Genomic DNA, 14,190 nt, shown 5'->3' with positions numbered 1-14,190 from the left:
AAATGACACGTTATGAACACATCCGCGTTTGGCAGGAGAGAAGGAGGAGTGTAAGATCTCATGAACGATGGTCGAGTTAATCGCTGCAAACCGAGAATCCGTTTGTTCAATACATCATCGAGTGTACGTTGGGCTGTCGTCCGAACAAACATCGAAGAAGTATGCATACAGGAAAGGGGAGGGCAAATGCAATTGTACTTACGCAATGCGCGACTGATTATATGAACCGTTTTGCTGACGAAACGCGCTCGAAAACGGGTAAGATTAGTATATCGTAATCATCAAATCGAATGTGAATTTGATTTGAATAATTGATCTCTTGTAGATATCGATGAAAGAGAAATAATCTCTGATATTCATAAATAACAATTGCATCTTATTCAACGCGTCACATCAATATGAAAACTGAATTCGCGTTTTTCTTGTCTCTGACAGCGAATGTCAGAGTATGTCGCGATTCTATTATGTAATATACGGTTACATTTTCTTTATTGCGAACTATGGACGATATAAATTTTGAAATGAGCAATGACATTGCATGTTGATATTGAGACAATTATATTGAAAACATTATATTAAACATTGAAAATATATAAAAATTTACTAAAAAGTTTTATTAAGTAAATTTATATATTAAATAAATATATATTGTTTCGCGCACCTTGTCTTTTAGAGTTAGCTAGATAAAATGAATAATGTGCATTATTAAGTAAAGTGCATAATAAGCCAACATATCAGGAAAATAAAACTAGTGCCACATTACAGAATTTATGCATGTGTTAAATATATATGCTATGTGAAGTAGTATAAATAAAAATTATTGTAAAAATATTTATACGTCATATTAAATAGCGCGATTTTTTTGTATATATTTTTACTCTCACATGATTCGTGGGATTCATTGATGGAAAGTATTTGTCAACTCATTCATGGAAAGAAGCGGTACTGCCATCTTCTGAGCCATCTTATGAGCTTGCAACGGAAGAATTTGTACATCGATAAGAAACTATATTACACTATGTTGTCGATAATATAGACATAGTTCGTCAGTCGGTAAAAAAATGCATAAATTATTATCGGTCGTAACATGACAATCTGACCTTATAATTTTGCAAATATATGCATGTGAGTAAGGGAAAAAAATGTAAAAAAATTTTGCAATGTAAAAGTCCGCGTTAAAGAAAAATGGTTCGTTTAATTTAAAAAAAAAAAAGTAAAAATTTATAAATTTTATGAATTTTTTACACATTTATAAAATTTTATTTTTTACCCATACAGCATATTATACTAAAAGATAACGAAAAGATGTCTTTTTTAAGTTATCTTTTCGACAAAATATAAAGACATCTTTTCGCTTTGTCGAAAAAGATGACATAAAAAAGACATAATAGTATGTGACACTTGTTTCTTCGCTTGCCGCTACGCGGCGAGCCACTCTTAACTTATCTCGTATTTAATACTTATCACGAAATGTATATAAAGAATTAGTAATTAATATAAAATTTGAAGCATATTTTTGCCTTTTACGAGCAGTAATGCCAGAAAGAGGATACTGCTCGCACGCATCAATCAGAGAGAGAGCCACATACATGTGATACGCAGAATGATTGTATGCGTGTGAGCCGCATCCTTTTCCTGACATTACTGTTTATCAGTTTAATTTCTGACAAATTGAATTTAAAATAATTTATTTAATAATCTGGATTCCTTATTGGGATTCAGAATATTAAACAGATTATTAGAAATTAGGCGGATAAATGGGAGAAATAGCCCATTTATTGTGTGTATTGAAGTATTCCTACTACCGAGTGTCGATAATCTATATAGAATGAATCAAGTCATCTTTTAGTCATCATATGGACAAGACTAAAAAGTCACTGAATTCGGGTCATGAGACGACTTTTAGCCATCTTTCCGTCGACTTAACGATGTCAGTAAAAGATGTCTGTGACAAAAAAATGTCCAGTTTTAGTAGTACTTTTAGACGACTTGGTGCTGTGTAGGTAATCATAAATCTTGTTTATCATTAATTGAAAATTATGCAGAATGGTCTCTGCATATATCAATTCTTCGTTGTTATGATAGTAGCATTTCGACAGATTGCGAAATCTTTCCGAGGAAATCTCTCACGCGATGCGCGTGACGGATCTTGTGTATTGGCACGTATGCGAATTCTGGATGAACACGAGCTCCAAACAAGCGCATCATTCGAGACGGTCAGTATATCAGTTGTGTATCTATCTATCATAGCTATAACAGTCAAGTTGACGAAAATATTCTATCAAACTTTTACAACAACAAAAAATTTGCAAGGATACAGGTTTTTACATAAAATATACTTCGAAAGCAGTGTACACTATAGCAAACAGAGCAATTGAATAAACGTTAATCTTATCGGTTCACATGATTATCTTTTGCATGCAAAAAGACAGGAAGTACGCTTATTGTTAGTAGAATTCAATAAAGTAACATTGTCAACACAATGCGCCGTATTCTGAATAATGTAATCGCGTAATTTATAAGTGTCAAAAAATTTCTTCGTAAATTTAAATATTGATAACATAACAAAATACTATATATTTTAATAAATATATTTATGCTCATATTTTTCCAATATATGCAAACTATTTCGCGATTATTTTTTGATAAACCAATATGTGTGGTTTATCAATACAGTTATTTTCTAAAATTCTAGAAATTTTTCTTGACATTCGCAAAATAATCCTGTAAATAATAATTTAAAAATGTAAAAATGTAAAAAAAAATGTAACAATTTTTTTTCAATCGCTATTATCGCAAGAGCACGATGAGCCAATCAATTCCGACCAATTTGTAGAGGAGGGACAAAATAATAGAGCGTAATAGAGAACGCAAAGTCTACAATTATTTCATTGTATCATGTAACGTCAACGAGCATGCTCGTCAATCGCATGTGAGATATGAAACGAATTCTATGACGAAATCGGCGAGCAATCGGTATCAGCACAAGCTCAATTAAAATTAATTTTCCGCGATCGCGGATGATAAAGAAGGCCGATTCTTCTTAACCTTCAGCAATGACTATTAATTGGCATCGTCAGTCGCTTTGTGACGTCATTCGTTAAGTATCTTATCAAACTATTTAACAATGATTTAAGGATCGAGAGATATACAAAGCATCTCGAGAGTCGTATATAAGTTAAAAAAGATTGAATCAAAATTTTATAAAAACGTTTTCCTGTCTTTTTTGTTTAATTTCTGTCACCATGGTGCACAGATGCTGATTGGAGAAATGTTTGCGTCTGTGATCCTACAAAATCATGAGTCATTCGAAAAATCCAATCAATCGGAGATAGCTGTTCCAGCGAGTCGCTTGGAGCAACGTATTTAGCCAAGTATTTATTATCCGGACTTATTTGCACGGAAAGAATCGTGACAGATAACAAGTATTACATAAATTCGAGTAAACTCGAGGGAGAGATAATTGCAAATTGCCAACTAATTAAATAGCTAATGCATTACTTTAGAAATTTATCGTTATTATAGTTTATTATTATTAATCGTGTAACATTTATTAAATAATATCGAATAGATCACTAAATATTATTACATATTACATATTAATTTCTAGAAGTTTCTTCGTGGCCCTAGCCAATGAAACACGCAATAATTCTGCAACGTAGGAAAGTTGCCAGAGCGGATATTGATATATAGGTCGTCAACAAAGGTAAAAGTAGAACTGCTTTCTGTCTGACCACCTTCGGTCTTCGTGTATTCAAGTTCATTGTACTTTCAAAAAGCCTTGTATCGTTTTAATTTTCGATTTTTTTAAATTCTACAATACGTTAAATAAATCTTCAATTCGTTAATACTATCGCTAATCGATTTTATTAAATTTATAATTTAATATACTTTGTGCAATCGCGTTCTTCTTCCGCATCGATACAATTTATTTCGCAATGATAGAATTTTATAGAAAGTAAACTGGCAAAAGTTAAGAGAATAATAAATTTTCATAGATAATAAACACGATAATAAACAGGCAATTAAACTTTGCGCTTATCTCACATTATAATGCGAGACAAAGTCCACGAGACGTAGCATTACATCACCAACGAACGTAGTACAAGAAATGGCCGGTGACGTGAATAAAATTCGAGCGTCAAAGTGACATCACTATTATTTTCATCGCTATTATTTTGTCTCTGATTCTCTGTTATTTTCATCTCTGAGATATCGTTCGTCGCGAAATCTCTTTCGTAGGTTTCTATAAAATCTGTGAATCGGGATTTAAAAGTGACAAGTGCTGAATGCGAACGGAACAGGTTGAGAACCGTGTTCGGTCGAGCCCCTCGAATGACAATCAATCTAGCCAATGAGAAACTTTCTTGCCATGACGTTGTGGGTCATCAAATCATCAAGTAGAAGCGGACTGATTTGTCGGCTCGCGTGTTACTCATTATGGATCATTTTATTGGCAAATCGGTCAAAGTCAAGTATATTGCTCCAATTGTTGCGGTAATCGAGCCCATTAGTCGTTCACTAAACAATGTCATCAAAAGTGTAACTGTTAAATTAGCCATCGACGTCAATTCCTTTTTACAATCCCCTTTTTAATTCGAACAATAGATTCTTTCCGTTCGAATTGAAATCGGTTTGTAAACAAGTTGGATTTCGATATCATTTCAATTGAAAGTCGAAGAATTTTTCGCAAGTTATACAAATGCCACGGATCTTTAAATTTTATTATTTTTTCGTAGAATTTGCAAAAGTTGTAAAATAAAATACTCAAAACTACGTTAAAATAAAATTATCAATTCATTAATCAAAATTTAAATAGATCATCAAACTATAGGTTTATCTTCACTAAGAAGAATTACGTTTTTTTAAACGTGAATCTAAAATTTTTAACAATTAAATAATTTATTTTACAAATTTAACGATTTTCTTCCTGCGTCCATGAGAAAATATCATTATCTTTAATGATTAGATAATCGACCGATTTGCCAGAGGTGTGATTTTTGATAACGAATTTCATTGAATGCGCAATAATAAAAATAAAAGTGCGGTTGTATGTGGTTTTTTATCTAAATGCGTATAAATCCTATAACGTAAATTATTTTCAATGATTTGCAACTCTTTCTAGCTTCGACATATCGAACATTTTCCTAGAATGTCATCGTCAATTTCATGTAGTGCAATAATCTTCAATTGATAAATTTCAATTCTCCTTATTTGTAACATATGCTTTTGTGTCAATTCGTGATCGATCGAATTTATCGCCGGAAATTATGGCGAATGAGAACCGCTTGAGACGAGCCTCCTGTCTAACCGGTTGAGAGGCAAATCGCGGATCACTTTAGCTACCAACACCTACCATGTCGGCCAATCACGAAACAACCAGACGAAGGCTCGTCTTCTTGCATCTTGCATCTCTTGCTATGCATCGCTTTCGCGCTCTGTTCAATTGCATCATTCAGAGAGAGATTCGTTAAAGAGACGTTAGATTAGTAATTATGCAATTCTTGCAGATGTTGAGCAAAACTAAAATGAATTCCGCGTTCGTCACGACGAATCGTGACGCAAATACTTCGTATCATTGTTGACATTGGGATGATAACCGAAGATGTGTCACTTTAGCTGGTAACGCAATATTCAAGATCAGAGTCGGAGGATCAGATTGCTTTATTATGCGCAACTGGATTCTCTGACGAGAAATAAATATTTGCATTTGAAAGTACACTTATATATGTATTGCAAGCTCGAAAGATAAAATTTTATCTTTTAACATTTTTAAAATGACTAATACAAAATTAATATTTTATTAAATTTCATTAATATTTTATGAAATTATTACTATAAACAAAAAACACAAATTACCTCGCCTTCAAAAGAGCGTTAAAATACGGAATTTTTTTCTCATTATCAACACATCCATTAACTGTTGTTTGGCTATTCCATTCCGTTCGCTCATTTCAAGAATACGACACTGATGAGATTGGAGATTGACTTGCGAAGATAGAACCGTGAAAACGAATCATTTTACACGACCTTTAAAAAAACATCAATATATGTACTCAATCTCAATTTAAAATTGATATTAATTTGCTTTCTATTTTCAAAAAAATCGCATTCTTGGAAATAGAGAACATCCTAGCCCGATGAAATTTATTCATAATTGACACGAGTTCTTTATACAAAGATTATACAACCACGATTCATTTTATTTCGCACTCGTTGCAGTCAAAGCAGCATCGCCGTTTTCGCTGATGCAGCATTTATGCGGCTACCGTTTGCTTTATCTGCAACCTAAGCAAAACCTAAAAATAACTTAATCGCGCGTTAATAATCATACATAAAAAAATAAAAAAAAATCGGACATCTAAAATGTTGTAACGTGTTTATTATGTGGTGAGTGGAATTTTAATATGCGAGAGAGAGAGAGAGAGAGAGAGAGAGAGAGAGAGTGGGAAGGAGAGAGGGAGAGAGAAAGAGATAGAGAGACAATTTTCGAAATTTCTAGAGAAAAGAAGAGTTTAGTACGTGATTCATCGATATATATTGGAAAATATGTCATTTTGCACTAACCTCCCGATCTAATAATATCGTCTATTCGGCCCTGGAACTTACTTCGGCATGAATTCTGGCACGGTGTCAATTGTGACACACGCAAAATGCATGCTCCGTTAATTTCTATCATGTATAACTCATTCACGTCGCGTGTTACACGATCGTCCAATCGCATCACTCCGACCGATGTCACCAATAAATATTTTTTATCAATCTTTGAAAAATGTAACTTACTCGTAAAAGGTAGCAAAAAAGGTAATATTATCCACGTAAAAATTTCCTCAACATCTGTTTGAATAAAAACGGATTTCGGACGATTTATCATTGTATCTTACGACCACACATTAAGGAGAACTCATCATATTATCGCGTATTATTTTTTAGATAGAATTACAGTATCCGGTTTCTCTTCTTACTTCCTAATTATTAAAAGAAAACGGATACCTAAGATAAGGAAAATCTTAATTATAATATTTAACTATAATATTAATTTTACTTAGCCATCCGAGATACTTGAATACTCAAATACTCATAGATTTAAAAGTAATTGTAAGTTGCTCGTAAATTTTTTTTTGTTACAAATTAAATTAAGAAAAATATGCAAAATGCAACACGAAATTGCTCGAGTCTCGCTAATTTGGACTGTGTAACTATTAATTCGCATTGTGTTATTAACATCATTCGCATGCATCGAATTGATTCACTTCTAATACAAATAATTGGTTCAATGAATGCTTGCGTTATAAAGAATGATAATATTTCACTCGCATAAAAAACACTCTCTCTCATTGTTAGTCGAATACTAATATACCTAAAAATTGATTATATAGAAAATTTAATTCGAAGTTAATAAGAGTAATATCAAGTATCTCGCGATACTGCGAGATTTAAAATAATCCACATTTTTTTTTTAGTCTCGCAAAATGTAAACCGAAACCTTCGCCTATCACTTCCGAGAGTTAATGTTCTTCGTATGACATTCGAACGTCGAAAGGACACCGAATGACAATGATACCAAATTGTCCTTCAAACGCAAACATGTGCGTAAAATGTATAATTATCGAATTCATAATTTCAATCTACATGTATTTTACTTTTGCATTAATAGCAATCTGTAAAATAGGCGTTTATGTCTCTAAAAATACGCGCGCCTGTTTATAGTTATTCTAATCGCAATAATAAAGTGTGTCGTATTTTGAGAAAAAGTTAATATTTTGCATTTTATAATTAATTATTCGCGTGAAAGGATGCAAATGTTTTTGTTTGCGTTATCATGATTTGAGGATAATCTAGATTTTTATTTCACAAAATTTAATGAAAAAACTACGGTGTAAAAATTCACACAATTAAAGTATTATTTCTAAAATACATCACAATTATAAGATTTTATATTTTCACTAATTTCATGCTATAATAGATAAATCTGATAAATCGAATGAATATTGCATTTCAATTTTTTAACAAAACACAAGAGAATGAGAGAGTGTATGCAAAAATGCATTTTTTCCTAATTAATGCAAAACGTTAATTTTAGACACGAATATCTTTATGACTTTCAACTCTGTAATTGTCGCCCATTTCATTTAACACGATTATTATGTAACGCGCAAAGGAATAAACCTCAGCGGGCACACACACATTCGCACGTGCGTGCACCTACAAAAACGGACATGCTGAAAGATCTTCCCGAAGCCTCCCACGAGTTTTCGCGAGCACGTGTCGGCGCGCGACACGTTCGGATCTGTAAATGCGATTTCTCATAATTGAACGTAATTACCTTTCGCCCTCGCTGCGAGCTGGGAGAGAGTAGGAGATTGTTTTCACTGCAAAATTATATCGCGCGGTCACACACAATCGGCGCACTGTGCGATTATCACTCCTCGCGGTTATCACACCGCGGTGGACGAACGTTATCGGCGCGAAGGAGAACGAGATTGGCGCGTACGAGATCGATTAATCGCTCGCCCGCTCGAGAGTTGACGATCGCTGACGAAACAGTGTCGTCCCGTTGCGAGGAGAAACGAAAACGTCGATTTCACACGTGGCGGAGTGCCTGGTGCCGCGTTACCTACGTGACTGCTAGCGAGTAGTCATCCGAGAGAACCTCCGCGCAAGTCGAGTCTGTCTCCCTCTCTCGTTCGCGCCAGGGTCGGAGGATTTATGCGGCGAGTCGAGCCTCGGGTCGGAGTCGTCGCAAGGGGAGATTTCGCGTTATCTCGAAAAGAAAGTAACGTCTTTCACGCGCGGTTATTTCAATTAGGATTTTTGTCACGCATTGTATATACCTTGTATATACTTCTCTCGAAAAGGAAGGAGATTCCCGTTATAACTTGGGACTGCAAAGCGAATCCTTCGCATTCCGGCACTGCATCGGATCCCACTCACCGTCACAACCGTCGATCAATCTTTCCTTTTCTCTCTTTTTCATTCTCGATTGATATATGTTTGTCTTCTCTTTCTCTCTTTCCCTCCTTTCGGAGGATAGATATATATACTTGTCGCCTCGAAGTACGTATACAATAAATGCATAAATTGCATTCCGGTTTAGGAACAAAGTTCAGATTTTTATAAAAACACTCTCTCTCATTGTTAGTCGAATACTAATATATCTAAAAATTGATTATATAGAAAATTTAATTCGAAATTAATCTATTAATAAGAGTGATATCAAGTATCTCGCGATACTGCGAGATTTAAATTTTTTTTGCATTATAATCTTATAATCTTTTTTGAATATAATATTGTATCATCGGTTAAGCATCTTAACTTAATAAATAACTAAATAAATATTCATAATTGTACACTTACATTGCGATTTAAAATATATTTTAAATCAATAAATTTGAGGAGAGAGAGAAAGTCAATTTTGCTAAAAATAAACGAGTCTTCGAATCGCAATGTAAGTGTACAATTATGAATATTTATTTAGTTATTTATTAAGTTAAGATGCTTAACCGATGATACAATATTATATTCAAAAAAGATTATAAGATTATAATGCAAAAAAAATAATAAAACTCTCATCATTAGAAAAAGAGAGAGAAACAAGAAAATTTAATAAAATTCTTTCTTCCTCCGTATTTTCCTCTCTTTTCTTAAAATGACATCTTTCATTTATAAAAGGATAAAACAAAAAGATAATTGCATTTAATATAAAATTTTTTGAACCCGATTAAAGCCCACTTTAAAATCTATTTGCGGCAAAACTTAGCACAAAATTTTATTTTCTAATTTTATATATTATAAATATAAACAATTTAAAAAGATATATATATATATATATATATATATATATATAAACACATATATATTCAAAAATATATACATTTACATTGCGATAAAAATTATAAATATATTCTGATAATTCGAAAACGATATACGAAAAATAAAAGGGAATATAATTGTGAGCATTTAATGAAAAAAATTGACGAGGAGAGAAATTTCCTAGCTCTAATTCTGTCCTCGGGAAGCAAATTTCACTCGGATATCATCCATGATTTATTCAATAGCGACCCGGAACGAAGTGATTTGTCTTTCAAAACACATGTGTAGTACATCATGTTCTATTGTTAGCCAACAGCCGACGTATAATTACACGACAAAGTTCGACGAGAGGAATTACGAAGCACGTGCTCGGATCATTCACTTGCGTCTAAGAAACATAGGAGAGACTTTCAATCTTTGGCTTCGGGTACTTTCGCGCCTATTGTATGATTTCGGTAATCTTTTTCGGTTTTTTATTAAACGTGCATTTATCGTACACTTTATTGTTTCATCAAGTAAAAAAATCGCGCGGATTATTTTTTATTATTTCTTGAAATTAGTTATGTTAATTTCTGTCATAAGTAAGCGGATCTATACACAGTAATAATTGTAAATAAGTTTCACGGAAAAGAGAATTATTCTCGTAGATTATATTCGGTTAACTGCAAAGATACACTATGCATCTTAATGCGATTGTTGTAAATTTCAGATTTAAGATGTTATTATAACAAATAAATATAATATTAAAAACATCTCACAGGTAATCTCCCTTAAATTTTTCAATTTTAGTTTAAATTCTTCAACAATACAATTGTGTTTTTAATTTCTTTTTCGAGAAATAATATTTTTTTAACAATGTGTGTGTCCATGTATGATTATAGACTAAATAAATTATATTTTTTTAAATATTATAATAATGGTAATATTAAAAAAATATATTTTACTAAATTAATATATTAATTATAATAAATTAAATTATAATATTTTGACAAATTAATGTATTTTTTGCACTCTTTCGCAATTTGGACATGGCTACATCAAATCTATTACATAATACATCGAAGACATGTTATACCGTTTTAACAAAAATCGTGATTATTAACACGAATCCTAAACGTGCATTTTCAAGCAAAATAAAGAACACCCAAGAAGGAAACTGGCAATCTTTGTTACCCATAAAATCATGTTCTAATCGCATTCCTACACAAGAAATATTTTAAAAATATCGCTCGCCAACAGTAGCAGTTGAAATTGTATCACACATTGTTACACGAATGTCTTTATCCGACAGATTGCGTTATCATTAATTGCCAATAAAAATTTAAAAATACGTGAGAAAATATTAAGACATTTTTGCAGCGAAAATATTTATCGCGAAACAAAGATACTTAAGATCGCTGCCGGGGATGTTGACGACAAATAACTCGTTATCTATCAATCAATTGAAAACCTTGTACGTACCGTATGAGAAACCTTCGATTCCTCTCTGCTGCGGCCTTAATTAAGAAATCACTATGCGTAAGACAATGGAACGTAAGTACAATGAAAACGAACTTTGCTCGTTTAAACAGTAAACAGTTTCGATTCAACTCTAACCGAATACCGTAAAATCCGTAAAGTACACGATTGTTTCTACAAAACGAAACATTGAAGGGATCATTTGTTCTCTTGCGATATAGGACACACAAAGTCTCCAAAACTTGCAGCGTCTACAGAATTCGGAAAGTTAAATGCACTTCACATACAAATGTTTGCCATCTGCGAGATTCAACGCACACAATGCACCAATTTAACAAAAGTTTATAATCCTCTTTCTTTCACACGAGTCATGCTCAAGAGAAAGTATAATTCTTCCGTCTCTAAAATATTTTAACTTCGACGAAATAAAAGATCTCGATCTTGATTTCGATTTTTTCTTTCTCACTCGATACTTCTCGAATGCAACAAGTGCAACTTATGCACGATTTGTAGTTTCGGGAACAGGTACACAATAGCGAAATCGCGATGAAATGCGCAAACGTGCGAAATTCAATTCGAAGATAGCACACCGTATATTATGGCGATGCGACACGCGCGATTTGCGTAAGAGACGTCGACGCGCGAATGTTCGGTGGCCGACTGACGTACTGGAACGTCAACCGAGTGCCTTATAATCATCGGCTACTCTCGTCGGCAATTATTACGTGACCGCGAATATTTCTTGCTGCTTTGCTAAGCCGACGATCGAAATGAAGGCCGATGTAGTTTCGTCGCTTAGATTCGTTAACGCTTTACTCTAATATACATATACGTACACGCGATTTGTCTAATGAGAATGAAATAGATTAGCGCAAAGTTTCATTTTCAATCAGGCTGTAATTGGTAAATTAAAATCACTATTGTAATCAACGCGCGAATTTAGACGAAATTTTCCATTAACGGCGATTTCCGAAATGTCAATCACAGAACAAACGTAAATGGTATCGATATGAGATGTTCAATTGTGTTGTACATGCAAGTGGCAGGGATAACAGACATTGAAATATAATGGATACTCGCGAAAATAGATTAGTTTGATCTTGCAAAAAATATTAAAATTTTATACATACACACGTGCTTTTTTTAAAACATCGATCGTAAACTAATTCCAGCGTGTCGCGAAGATAATATCACATTTATATGCATATTGCGCGTGATAATAACACGAAAGTAGAAGATTAATTGAAACCTCCTGTGCGTGCGTTATCGTGGGAAAGTGACCAAATCAGATGTAAATATGTCATACAATGCTTACAGAGCGCACGCGTGCATTTTCTTAAAAAATGCATACAACCCAAGAAAAATCTGCTCGTGTAGCATGTCATACAACACGTGATCGCGGAACGTGAATGCCCCCGCGTATTCTTCACGCACGTGTCTGATACATAACAGACATTGTATCACGAATTAATCGTAAGGTTGCCGAGACTGTAAAAATAAGAACTGGCTATGTGACACACTGAATCCGACCCGATACCGCCAACGAGCCACGTGCGTCTTCTGCAATCAATTTTCACGAAGAAAGAAGATTCGCGCTCTACGTGACTTTGACTACATAATTAAATTAAAAAATAACCGTAAAAAGATAGCGTTATAAGCATTCAAACGATCTATCTTTACAAAAAATAATACACCTTGAAAGTTTGAAGGACAAAGAGGTAAATGATTAATATCCGAAATTAATTTTTTTCACGATTAATTTTGTCTCAAATTTTATGTTGTGCGAATTAATCGAGTAGGATTTTACCGATTATTCACACTTCAATGCTTTTCCGATTATTTGTCTTGACGCATCTTTTAATGATTCAAAAAATTTGCCGATAGATTAAAATCTCGCGAGATGAGTTCCGAGAGACGTGCAAAATACCGTAGGTATTTTACCAATGGAAACTTTTCCTCTCGCACGCCTCGCGATTAACGGCGGGGTCAGGTCAGGTCAACGAGAATGGAAAATTACTCGTCGCACTCTCTAAAAGTAAATCAGTGTATTATCACTGAAAAACAGTAAATAGTCATGATAACAAGCAGTTATATGTACAGCACTGTAAATCAGTGATATTTTATTGAAAGAATCAGTTAATAATTTTGACTATTTCAATCAGTAATATTTCTCAATATCAGTAATATTTCTTTCGTTATTGTCAGTAATATTAAACTACAATTCATCTATCTATCTATTTCATATAAAATTAAAAATTTTATTTATATTTACTAAATATTTATTATATTAAAAATTTTATTTTATTTATATTACATGCATATTGAACTTGTTATTTTAAATAGATAACGAACGAATAATTTTCATTAAGTCGCCAGACATTTATTTGTCCAACTTATAAAGATCGATTTAATATCTGAAGCCTCTCTGTTGAGATTGTATCAGAAATTAAATCGAAATAATACTTCTAATTTTAAATGTCGCTCTTTGCAAACTTTATATAATTCTTATGATTAAAATTAAATACGAGAGAGATAGCGATCGTAGCGGTAAACGAATGAACTAGCGATTACTGGTTTTACAGTGAAATTTACTGGTTTTACAGTGAATTTTATTTTAACTGACCATAATCAGTGAGATATAAGATAAAATAACAAAAAAATAAGCGTTTCCACTGAAGATCAGTAAAATACTCACTGATTCTCAGTGAAATCTTATTTTACTGTTTAAATTAGTGATATTTTCACTGATTCACTTTTAGAGAGCAGACATCGTCCGTTGACATAAAACGCGTACCAATAATCGTCGAGCATATAGATAAAATTCACGTATGCATAAAACTTCTCAAGTGTAATTAGCGATCAATTACGCCTCGATCGCAAACAATAAGATAACAAATGACTAATATATCGATCTCGAGT

The 14,190-nt window shown here is 33.0% G+C and overlaps 1 protein-coding gene across 4 annotated transcripts in view; it reads right to left on the bottom strand.

Moving 5' to 3' along the window:
• LOC145966165 (trehalase) overlaps positions 1 to 14,190 on the bottom strand; it is a 48,387-nt gene that overhangs the window by 30,805 nt on the left and 3,392 nt on the right. Inside the window, exon 1 of one of the 4 annotated variants that reach the window (XM_083090070.1) lies at positions 8,327 to 8,629. The exons of the other annotated variants lie outside the window; for them this stretch is intronic. The gene's annotated coding sequence lies outside the window, so the exon portion shown is untranslated. Of the gene's footprint in view, positions 1 to 8,326; positions 8,630 to 14,190 lie in introns of those variants that run through there. 4 annotated transcript variants of the gene reach the window in all.

Source organism: Camponotus vicinus, unplaced genomic scaffold, assembly GCF_025532165.1.
Source record: "Camponotus vicinus isolate PSW18456_S1 unplaced genomic scaffold, iyCamVici1.0 SCAF_1, whole genome shotgun sequence".
In the NCBI taxonomy this organism is placed as follows: domain Eukaryota; kingdom Metazoa; phylum Arthropoda; class Insecta; order Hymenoptera; family Formicidae; genus Camponotus; species Camponotus vicinus.
The sequence above is the reverse complement of the archived record's forward strand: the minus strand, read 5'-3'. Positions and strand labels throughout refer to the sequence as shown.